Source organism: Syngnathus typhle, unplaced genomic scaffold (genome assembly GCF_033458585.1).
Source record: "Syngnathus typhle isolate RoL2023-S1 ecotype Sweden unplaced genomic scaffold, RoL_Styp_1.0 HiC_scaffold_187, whole genome shotgun sequence".
NCBI classification, from domain to species: domain Eukaryota; kingdom Metazoa; phylum Chordata; class Actinopteri; order Syngnathiformes; family Syngnathidae; genus Syngnathus; species Syngnathus typhle.
In genome coordinates this window covers 10,001-20,719 of record NW_026872093.1, presented here as the reverse complement: position 1 = coordinate 20,719, position 10,719 = coordinate 10,001, and positions in this window count along the sequence as shown.

The following is a 10,719-nucleotide window of genomic DNA, read 5'->3' as shown; positions in this document are numbered from 1 at the left end:
TGAAATGTTACCCGGCTTTTGAGCTCTCCTGTCCGGCGTGGGTTTGCGTCAGCGGCCGGTGTCATTTACTCGTCGTGCCGACCGGAGGGAGGCCACTCCCCGCCACAGCTGAACAGTCATCCCGGCCTAGTGGAGGTCTGCGCAGGGGGGGTCTTCCTTGAAATGTTACCCGGCTTTTGAGCTCTCCTGTCCGGCGTGGGTTTGCGTCAGCGGCCGGTGTCATTTACTCGTCGTGCCGACCGGAGGGAGGCCACTCCCCGCCACAGCTGAACAGTCATCCCGGCCTAGTGGAGGTCTGCGCAGGGGGGGTCTTCCTTGAAATGTTACCCGGCTTTTGAGCTCTCCTGTCCGGCGTGGGTTTGCGTCAGCGGCCGGTGTCATTTACTCGTCGTGCCGACCGGAGGGAGGCCACTCCCCGCCACAGCTGAACAGTCATCCCGGCCTAGTGGAGGTCTGCGCAGGGGGGGTCTTCCTTGAAATGTTACCCGGCTTTTGAGCTCTCCTGTCCGGCGTGGGTTTGCGTCAGCGGCCGGTGTCATTTACTCGTCGTGCCGACCGGAGGGAGGCCACTCCCCGCCACAGCTGAACAGTCATCCCGGCCTAGTGGAGGTCTGCGCAGGGGGGGTCTTCCTTGAAATGTTACCCGGCTTTTGAGCTCTCCTGTCCGGCGTGGGTTTGCGTCAGCGGCCGGTGTCATTTACTCGTCGTGTCCACCGGAGGGAGGCCACTCCCCGCCGCAGCTGCAGCGGCAGCTTTGAAACGTCATCCCGGCCCCCTGGAACTGTGCGCGGGGGGGGCGATGCGTCCCGTGCGAGGTACCAGGTCGCGCTGCGCCGTCTGCCTGGCCGCTTTGGGCCCGCTGGAAGTCTATTAAAGCTCCGCGATCTCCGCCTCGGTGCTTAAAAAGCGTCCATCCGCTCTCCTGGAGCTTCTTTCGGTCATCTCGTCCGCGTGCACGGCCTGCCGGTGGCACCGGCTGGAGCTCCGCAAAAAGCTCCATTTCTGTTAAAAATGCTTAGCCGCGTCCCTGGAAGCCCAATCGGGCGTAGAAAGTGAGGGGGAAGGCCCCCAAAGCACCGGCTGGAAGTCCCAAAAAAGCTCCATGATTGGTCAATAATGCTTAGCCGCCTCCCTGGAAGCCTAATCGGGCATAAAAAGCTAGGCGGAACGGCCCCAAAGCTCCACACGGAAGTCCCAAAAAAGCTCCATGATTGGTCAATAATGCTTAGCCGCCTCCCTGGAAGCCTAATCGGGCATAAAAAGCTAGGCGGAACGGCCCCAAAGCTCCACACGGAAGTCCCAAAAAAGCTCCATGATTGGTCAATAATGCTTAGCCGCCTCCCTGGAAGCCTAATCGGGCATAAAAAGCTAGGCGGAACGGCCCCAAAGCTCCACACGGAAGTCCCAAAAAAGCTCCATGATTGGTCAATAATGCTTAGCCGCCTCCCTGGAAGCCTAATCGGGCATAAAAAGCTAGGCGGAACGGCCCCAAAGCTCCACACGGAAGTCCCAAAAAAGCTCCATGATTGGTCAATAATGCTTAGCCGCCTCCCTGGAAGCCTAATCGGGCATAAAAAGCTAGGCGGAACGGCCCCAAAGCTCCACACGGAAGTCCCAAAAAAGCTCCATGATTGGTCAATAATGCTTAGCCGCCTCCCTGGAAGCCTAATCGGGCATAAAAAGCTAGGCGGAACGGCCCCAAAGCTCCACACGGAAGTCCCAAAAAAGCTCCATGATTGGTCAATAATGCTTAGCCGCCTCCCTGGAAGCCTAATCGGGCATAAAAAGTTAGGCGGAACGGCCCCAAAGCTCCACACGGAAGTCCCAAAAAAGCTCCATGATTGGTCAATAATGCTTAGCCGCCTCCCTGGAAGCCTAATCGGGCATAAAAAGCTAGGCGGAACGGCCCCAAAGCTCCACACGGAAGTCCCAAAAAAGCTCCATGATTGGTCAATAATGCTTAGCCGCCTCCCTGGAAGCCTAATCGGGCATAAAAAGTTAGGCGGAACGGCTCCAAAGCTCCACACGGAAGTCCCAAAAAAGCTCCATGATTGGTCAATAATGCTTAGCCGCCTCCCTGGAAGCCTAATCGGGCATAAAAAGTTAGGCGGAACGGCCCCAAAGCTCCACACGGAAGTCCCAAAAAAGCTCCATGATTGGTCAATAATGCTTAGCCGCCTCCCTGGAAGCCTAATCGGGCATAAAAAGTTAGGCGGAACGGCCCCAAAGCTCCACACGGAAGTCCGAAAAAAGCTCAAAAATTTTCTAAGTGCCAACGGCTCATTCGCCGTAATGTGTCCGCTCCGCGCTGGTTCCCCGGTCGGCCGCGAATAGCGCAAAATCAGCCTCACGGAAGTTCGAAAAAAGCTCAAAAATTTTCTAAGTGCCAACGGCTCATTCGCCGTAATGTGTCCGCTCCGCGCTGGTTCCCCGGTCGGCCGCGAATAGCGCAAAATCAGCCTCACGGAAGTTCGAAAAAAGCTCAAAAATTTTCTAAGTGCCAACGGCTCATTCGCCGTAATGTGTCCGCTCCGCGCTGGTTCCCCGGTCGGCCGCGAATAGCGCAAAATCAGCCTCACGGAAGTTCGAAAAAAGCTCAAAAATTTTCTAAGTGCCAACGGCTCATTCGCCGTAATGTGTCCGCTCCGCGCTGGTTCCCCGGTCGGCCGCGAATAGCGCAAAAATCAGCCTAAGTGCAGTACCAACCTTGGCGTGTTGGTGCGCCAGAGTACGATGAGTTGGTCCCCCTAGTCACTGTACTCATTACCTTTACCCCCTAATCGCAAAATATAGTCAGAACGTATATGCAGAAGACTATTTTTTTCTTTTTTAAAATTTTCTAAGTGCCAGCGGATGCTGGCACACGAACTGTCCGAGCTACGACGGTTCTCCGGTCGGACAGCGAGGGTGAAAAAGCGGTCCTAAAATCACCGAGGGCTGCCGCACAAGTTGTCCGAGTGGCGACGGTTCCCCGGTCGGCCACGAATGTCGAAAATTCGGCCTCTCCACCACGGAGGTCGGTGAGAATTTCAGAATATTTTCTAAGTGCCAACGGCTCTTGCGCCGTAAAGTGTCCGCTTTGCCTGGTTCCCTCGGTCGGCCACAAATAGCGAAAAATCAGCCTCTCCTTCTGGAGCTCGCCTAAGTGCCAACGGCTCTTGCGCCGTAATGTGTCCGCTTTGTCTGGTTCCCTCGGTCGGCCACAAACGGCGAAAAATCAGCCTCTCCTTCTGGAGCTCGTGCCAACTTTGGCGAATATTTTCTAAGTGCCAACGGCTCTTGCGCCGTAAAGTGTCCGCTTTGCCTGGTTCCCTCGGTCGGCCACAAATAGCGAAAAATCAGCCTCTCCTTCTGGAGCTCGTGCCAACTTTGGCGAATATTTTCTAAGTGCCAACGGCTCTTGCGCCGTAATGTGTCCGCTTTGCCTGGTTCCCTCGGTCGGCCACAAATAGCGAAAAACCAGCCTCTCCTTCTGGAGCTCGCCTAAGTGCCAACGGCTCTTGCGCCGTAATGTGTCCGCTTTGCCTGGTTCCCTCGGTCGGCCACAAACGGCGAAAAATCAGCCTCTCCTTCTGGAGCTCGCCTAAGTGCCAACGGCTCTTGCGCCGTAATGTGTCCGCTTTGCCTGGTTCCCTCGGTCGGCCACAAATAGCGAAAAACCAGCCTCTCCTTCTGGAGCTCGCCTAAGTGCCAACGGCTCTTGCGCCGTAATGTGTCCGCTTTGCCTGGTTCCCTCGGTCGGCCACAAACGGCGAAAAATCAGCCTCTCCTTCTGGAGCTCGCCTAAGTGCCAACGGCTCTTGCGCCGTAATGTGTCCGCTTTGCCTGGTTCCCTCGGTCGGCCACAAATAGCGAAAAACCAGCCTCTCCTTCTGGAGCTCGCCTAAGTGCCAACGGCTCTTGCGCCGTAATGTGTCCGCTTTGCCTGGTTCCCTCGGTCGGCCACAAACGGCGAAAAATCAGCCTCTCCTTCTGGAGCTCGCCTAAGTGCCAACGGCTCTTGCGCCGTAATGTGTCCGCTTTGCCTGGTTCCCTCGGTCGGCCACAAATAGCGAAAAACCAGCCTCTCCTTCTGGAGCTCGCCTAAGTGCCAACGGCTCTTGCGCCGTAATGTGTCCGCTTTGCCTGGTTCCCTCGGTCGGCCACAAACGGCGAAAAATCAGCCTCTCCTTCTGGAGCTCGCCTAAGTGCCAACGGCTCTTGCGCCGTAATGTGTCCGCTTTGCCTGGTTCCCTCGGTCGGCCACAAATAGCGAAAAACCAGCCTCTCCTTCTGGAGCTCGCCTAAGTGCCAACGGCTCTTGCGCCGTAATGTGTCCGCTTTGCCTGGTTCCCTCGGTCGGCCACAAACGGCGAAAAATCAGCCTCTCCTTCTGGAGCTCGCCTAAGTGCCAACGGCTCTTGCGCCGTAATGTGTCCGCTTTGCCTGGTTCCCTCGGTCGGCCACAAATAGCGAAAAACCAGCCTCTCCTTCTGGAGCTCGCCTAAGTGCCAACGGCTCTTGCGCCGTAATGTGTCCGCTTTGCCTGGTTCCCTCGGTCGGCCACAAACGGCGAAAAATCAGCCTCTCCTTCTGGAGCTCGCCTAAGTGCCAACGGCTCTTGCGCCGTAATGTGTCCGCTTTGCCTGGTTCCCTCGGTCGGCCACAAATAGCGAAAAACCAGCCTCTCCTTCTGGAGCTCGCCTAAGTGCCAACGGCTCTTGCGCCGTAATGTGTCCGCTTTGCCTGGTTCCCTCGGTCGGCCACAAACGGCGAAAAATCAGCCTCTCCTTCTGGAGCTCGCCTAAGTGCCAACGGCTCTTGCGCCGTAATGTGTCCGCTTTGCCTGGTTCCCTCGGTCGGCCACAAATAGCGAAAAATCAGCCTCTCCTTCTGGAGCTCGTGCCAACTTTGGCGAATATTTTCTAAGTGCCAACGGCTCTTGCGCCGTAATGTGTCCGCTTTGCCTGGTTCCCTCGGTCGGCCACAAATAGCGAAAAACCAGCCTCTCCTTCTGGAGCTCGCCTAAGTGCCAACGGCTCTTGCGCCGTAATGTGTCCGCTTTGCCTGGTTCCCTCGGTCGGCCACAAATAGCGAAAAATCAGCCTCTCCTTCTGGAGCTCGCCTAAGTGCCAACGGCTCTTGCGCCGTAATGTGTCCGCTTTGTCTGGTTCCCTCGGTCGGCCACAAACGGCGAAAAATCAGCCTCTCCTTCTGGAGCTCGTGCCAACTTTGGCGAATATTTTCTAAGTGCCAACGGCTCTTGCGCCGTAAAGTGTCCGCTTTGCCTGGTTCCCTCGGTCGGCCACAAATAGCGAAAAATCAGCCTCTCCTTCTGGAGCTCGTGCCAACTTTGGCGAATATTTTCTAAGTGCCAACGGCTCTTGCGCCGTAATGTGTCCGCTTTGCCTGGTTCCCTCGGTCGGCCACAAATAGCGAAAAACCAGCCTCTCCTTCTGGAGCTCGCCTAAGTGCCAACGGCTCTTGCGCCGTAATGTGTCCGCTTTGCCTGGTTCCCTCGGTCGGCCACAAACGGCGAAAAACCAGCCTCTCCTTCTGGAGCTCGCCTAAGTGCCAACGGCTCTTGCGCCGTAATGTGTCCGCTTTGCCTGGTTCCCTCGGTCGGCCACAAATAGCGAAAAATCAGCCTCTCCTTCTGGAGCTCGTGCCAACTTTGGCGAATATTTTCTAAGTGCCAACGGCTCTTGCGCCGTAATGTGTCCGCTTTGCCTGGTTCCCTCGGTCGGCCACAAATAGCGAAAAACCAGCCTCTCCTTCTGGAGCTCGCCTAAGTGCCAACGGCTCTTGCGCCGTAATGTGTCCGCTTTGCCTGGTTCCCTCGGTCGGCCACAAATAGCGAAAAACCAGCCTCTCCTTCTGGAGCTCGCCTAAGTGCCAACGGCTCTTGCGCCGTAATGTGTCCGCTTTGCCTGGTTCCCTCGGTCGGCCACAAACGGCGAAAAATCAGCCTCTCCTTCTGGAGCTCGCCTAAGTGCCAACGGCTCTTGCGCCGTAATGTGTCCGCTTTGCCTGGTTCCCTCGGTCGGCCACAAATAGCGAAAAACCAGCCTCTCCTTCTGGAGCTCGCCTAAGTGCCAACGGCTCTTGCGCCGTAATGTGTCCGCTTTGCCTGGTTCCCTCGGTCGGCCACAAACGGCGAAAAATCAGCCTCTCCTTCTGGAGCTCGCCTAAGTGCCAACGGCTCTTGCGCCGTAATGTGTCCGCTTTGCCTGGTTCCCTCGGTCGGCCACAAATAGCGAAAAACCAGCCTCTCCTTCTGGAGCTCGCCTAAGTGCCAACGGCTCTTGCGCCGTAATGTGTCCGCTTTGCCTGGTTCCCTCGGTCGGCCACAAACGGCGAAAAATCAGCCTCTCCTTCTGGAGCTCGCCTAAGTGCCAACGGCTCTTGCGCCGTAATGTGTCCGCTTTGCCTGGTTCCCTCGGTCGGCCACAAATAGCGAAAAACCAGCCTCTCCTTCTGGAGCTCGCCTAAGTGCCAACGGCTCTTGCGCCGTAATGTGTCCGCTTTGCCTGGTTCCCTCGGTCGGCCACAAACGGCGAAAAATCAGCCTCTCCTTCTGGAGCTCGCCTAAGTGCCAACGGCTCTTGCGCCGTAATGTGTCCGCTTTGCCTGGTTCCCTCGGTCGGCCACAAATAGCGAAAAACCAGCCTCTCCTTCTGGAGCTCGCCTAAGTGCCAACGGCTCTTGCGCCGTAATGTGTCCGCTTTGCCTGGTTCCCTCGGTCGGCCACAAACGGCGAAAAATCAGCCTCTCCTTCTGGAGCTCGCCTAAGTGCCAACGGCTCTTGCGCCGTAATGTGTCCGCTTTGCCTGGTTCCCTCGGTCGGCCACAAATAGCGAAAAACCAGCCTCTCCTTCTGGAGCTCGCCTAAGTGCCAACGGCTCTTGCGCCGTAATGTGTCCGCTTTGCCTGGTTCCCTCGGTCGGCCACAAACGGCGAAAAATCAGCCTCTCCTTCTGGAGCTCGCCTAAGTGCCAACGGCTCTTGCGCCGTAATGTGTCCGCTTTGCCTGGTTCCCTCGGTCGGCCACAAATAGCGAAAAACCAGCCTCTCCTTCTGGAGCTCGCCTAAGTGCCAACGGCTCTTGCGCCGTAAAGTGTCCGCTTTGTCTGGTTCCCTCGGTCGGCCACAAACGGCGAAAAATCAGCCTCTCCTTCTGGAGCTCGTGCCAACTTTGGCGAATATTTTCTAAGTGCCAACGGCTCTTGCGCCGTAAAGTGTCCGCTTTGTCTGGTTCCCTCGGTCGGCCACAAATAGCGAAAAATCAGCCTCTCCTTCTGGAGCTCGCGCAAGTGCCAACGGCTCTTGCGCCGTAAAGTGTCCGCTTTGTCTGGTTCCCTCGGTCGGCCACAAATAGCGAAAAATCAGCCTCTCCTTCTGGAGCTCGTGCCAACTTTGGCGAATATTTTCTAAGTGCCAACGGCTCTTGCGCCGTAATGTGTCCGCTTTGTCTGGTTCCCTCGGTCGGCCACAAATAGCGAAAAATCAGCCTCTCCTTCTGGAGCTCGTGCCAACTTTGGCGAATATTTTCTAAGTGCCAACGGCTCTTGCGCCGTAATGTGTCCGCTTTGTCTGGTTCCCTCGGTCGGCCACAAATAGCGAAAAATCAGCCTCTCCTTCTGGAGCTCGTGCCAACTTTGGCGAATATTTTCTAAGTGCCAACGGCTCTTGCGCCGTAAAGTGTCCGCTTTGCCTGGTTCCCTCGGTCGGCCACAAATAGCGAAAAATCAGCCTCTCCTTCTGGAGCTCGCGCCAACTTTGTCAAAAAATTTCTAAGTGCCAACGGCTCTTGCGCCGTAAAGTGTCCGCTTTGCCTGGTTCCCTCGGTCGGCCACAAATAGCGAAAAATCAGCCTCTCCTTCTGGAGCTCGCGCCAACTTTGTCAAAAAATTTCTAAGTGCCAACGGCTCTTGCGCCGTAAAGTGTCCGCTTTGCCTGGTTCCCTCGGTCGGCCACAAATAGCGAAAAATCAGCCTCTCCTTCTGGAGCTCGCGCCAACTTTGTCGAAAAATTTCTAAGTGCCAACGGCTCTTGCGCCGTAAAGTGTCCGCTTTGTCTGGTTCCCTCGGTCGGCCGCAAATAGCGAAAAATCAGCCTCTCGCCCGTCAGGTACCAGGCGTTGGGGTACCAGGGGTAAGTGCAGTACCAGCTTTGGTCTGTTGGTGCGCCAGAGTACGATGAGTTGGTCCCCCTAGTCACTGTACTCATTACCTTTACCCCCAAATCGCAAAATATAGTCAGAACGAGTGTGGGGAACACAAGTTTTGGCCCCGAGAACCAGGCGGCTGGTGTCTCTAGCGATGTGTTCCCCCCCAAAAAGTGTTCACATGCTCGGACAGCGAACCTAGGAGCTACCGCAAAGCACTCTGGAAGTGCAAGAGCGAAAAATTTTCTAAGTACAAAAACTCTCGAAAATTTTCAAAGTGTCACAGTGCTCGAAAATTTTCAAAGTGCTACATGCTTTCCATCCAAGGAAGGAATAGTGGAGGACCGGCCGCCTCCTTAAACACAAGCCGGCGGAACGACGGGGAGGACCGGCCGCCTCCTTAAACACAGGCCGGTGGAACGTTTGGCAGAATTCTTCTCGTGGAGGACCGGCCGCCTCCTTAAACACAAGCCGGCGGAACGACGGGGAGGACCGGCCGCCTCCTTAAACACAGGCCGGTGGAACGTTTGGCAGAATTCTTCTCGTGGAGGACCGGCCGCCTCCTTAAACACAGGCCGGTGGGAACGGTTGGCAGAATTGCGTGACGGCCGCCTGCTCCCGGCGTCCGCACGTGAACGAACACCCCCTCCCGGGGACGGCCGTCTGCTCCCGACCGCCGTCCTTCACCCCCTCACCTTCCGGACCCCCGTCTGCTCCCGGCGGGCCTCCGAGTACCCCCACCTTCTCCCGAACTGACCGACAGGCAATGAGACCCGCCTTGGTAGGGCCCCCACCGGCCCCGGCTCGCGCCGGCGTTGGGTGGACGGTTCCTCCCCACTTGCGGGTCGCTCTCCACGGAGGACCGGTCGCCTCACTAAACATAGGCCGGGCGAAAATCTGCGAATGTTATACATCCAAGGAGGGAGGACCGGCCGCCTCCTTAAACCACCGGCCGGGCGAAAATATGCGAATGTTATACATCCAAGGAGGGAGGACCGGTCGCCTCACTAAACATAGGCCGGGCGAAAATCTGCGAATGTTATACATCCAAGGAGGGAGGACCGGCCGCCTCCTTAAACCACCGGCCGGGCGAAAATCTGCGAATGTTATACATCCAAGAAAGGAAGGAAGGAGGGAACCGGCCGCCTCCTTAAACACAGGCCGGGCGAAAATCTGCGAATCTTATCCATCCAAGGACGGAGGACCGGCCGCCTCCTTAAACACAGGCCGGTAGGAACGGTTGGCAGAATCGCGTGACGGCCGCCTGCTCCCGGCGTCCGCACGTGAACGAACACCCCCTCCCGGGGACGGCCGTCTGCTCCCGGCCGCCGTCCTTCACCCCCCTCAGCTTCCGGACCCCCGTCTGCTCCCGGCGGGCCTCCGAGTACCCTCCCCTTCTCCCGAACTGACCGACTGGCACTCATGACCCGCCTTGGTAGGGCCCCCACCGGCCCCGGCTCGCGCCGGCGTTGGGTGGACGGTTCCTCCCCACTTGCGGGTCGCACTCTAGCGCCTCGGCCGCCGCGAGAGCGTGCGCTACGCGCCGCCCCCGCAGGCCTTGGCGCGACCGAACGGCAGCGAGACCGAGACGCCCCGAATCACCCACCTAGAGGAAATCAACGGAGGCCGAGCGCGCGATCCGATTGCGGCACGCCGCGTGGGTGTCCGCCGGCCGCGCCGGTCTACCGCGAATGCTGTTTCTCAAACCCTTGCCTAACCAGACGGCACCGCGGGATGTGTTGTCGCAACTCTGCTCGACTATCCGAATAGCCTTTCCCGACTACCGCGTTGCGGGAGGCGTCTTTCGTGCCGCCGGTGGCGTATGACCTTCCGCGAGAGGCGTGCGGGCTCGGGGGGGCCGCAACGACCGAGTCTGACTCGGACGGGGCGCAGCTTCCCTCCCGGTCACAGCAATAAGCGCCGAACGCAGCGTTGGTCACCAGCCACCCCGGCGGGTTCGTCGGGAGCGCCGGTACCCTTCCGTAGCTAGTTGCCAGCTGGCCACAGCGGGCCGCACCGACCGAGTCTGACTCGGACGGGGCGCAGCTTCCCGTCTGGGTGACAGCGGCGCTGAGGACGGCGGGGCGGCCGGAACCCCTTCGACCCCCCGGCTCCCACCAGTGTCGATCAAACTCCGCATCCTGGCCGTAGCGCGAGACCGGCGGGCCGCAACGACCGAGTCTGACTCGGACGGGGCGCAGCTTCCCGCTTGGGCCTCGGCTGCGCGCGCCTCGCGCGGGCAAGTCGCCGGCACAGCGCCGCGCCCCCGACCCCCGCTTTACGGAAACGAAGCGAGCCTCAGCGGGCCGCAACGACCGAGTCTGACTCGGACGGGGCGCAGCTTCCCGCCTGGGTCATCGCACGTTCCCCCAGCTCGGGCCTGGGAGGCCGACGCCTTTCCCCCGGACCACCGCCGTGCCCGCACGGTTCATCCTCGGCCCCCGCTGGCCAAGCCCGACCGACGTGCCACCCCCGTTGCCGAGTTCGCTCTTCCCGAGCTTCGTCCCCAACCCTCACGCGAGCCGTCCGTCCCCCGAACCGACCGACGGGAGCCGCTTGCCAAGCGACGTCAG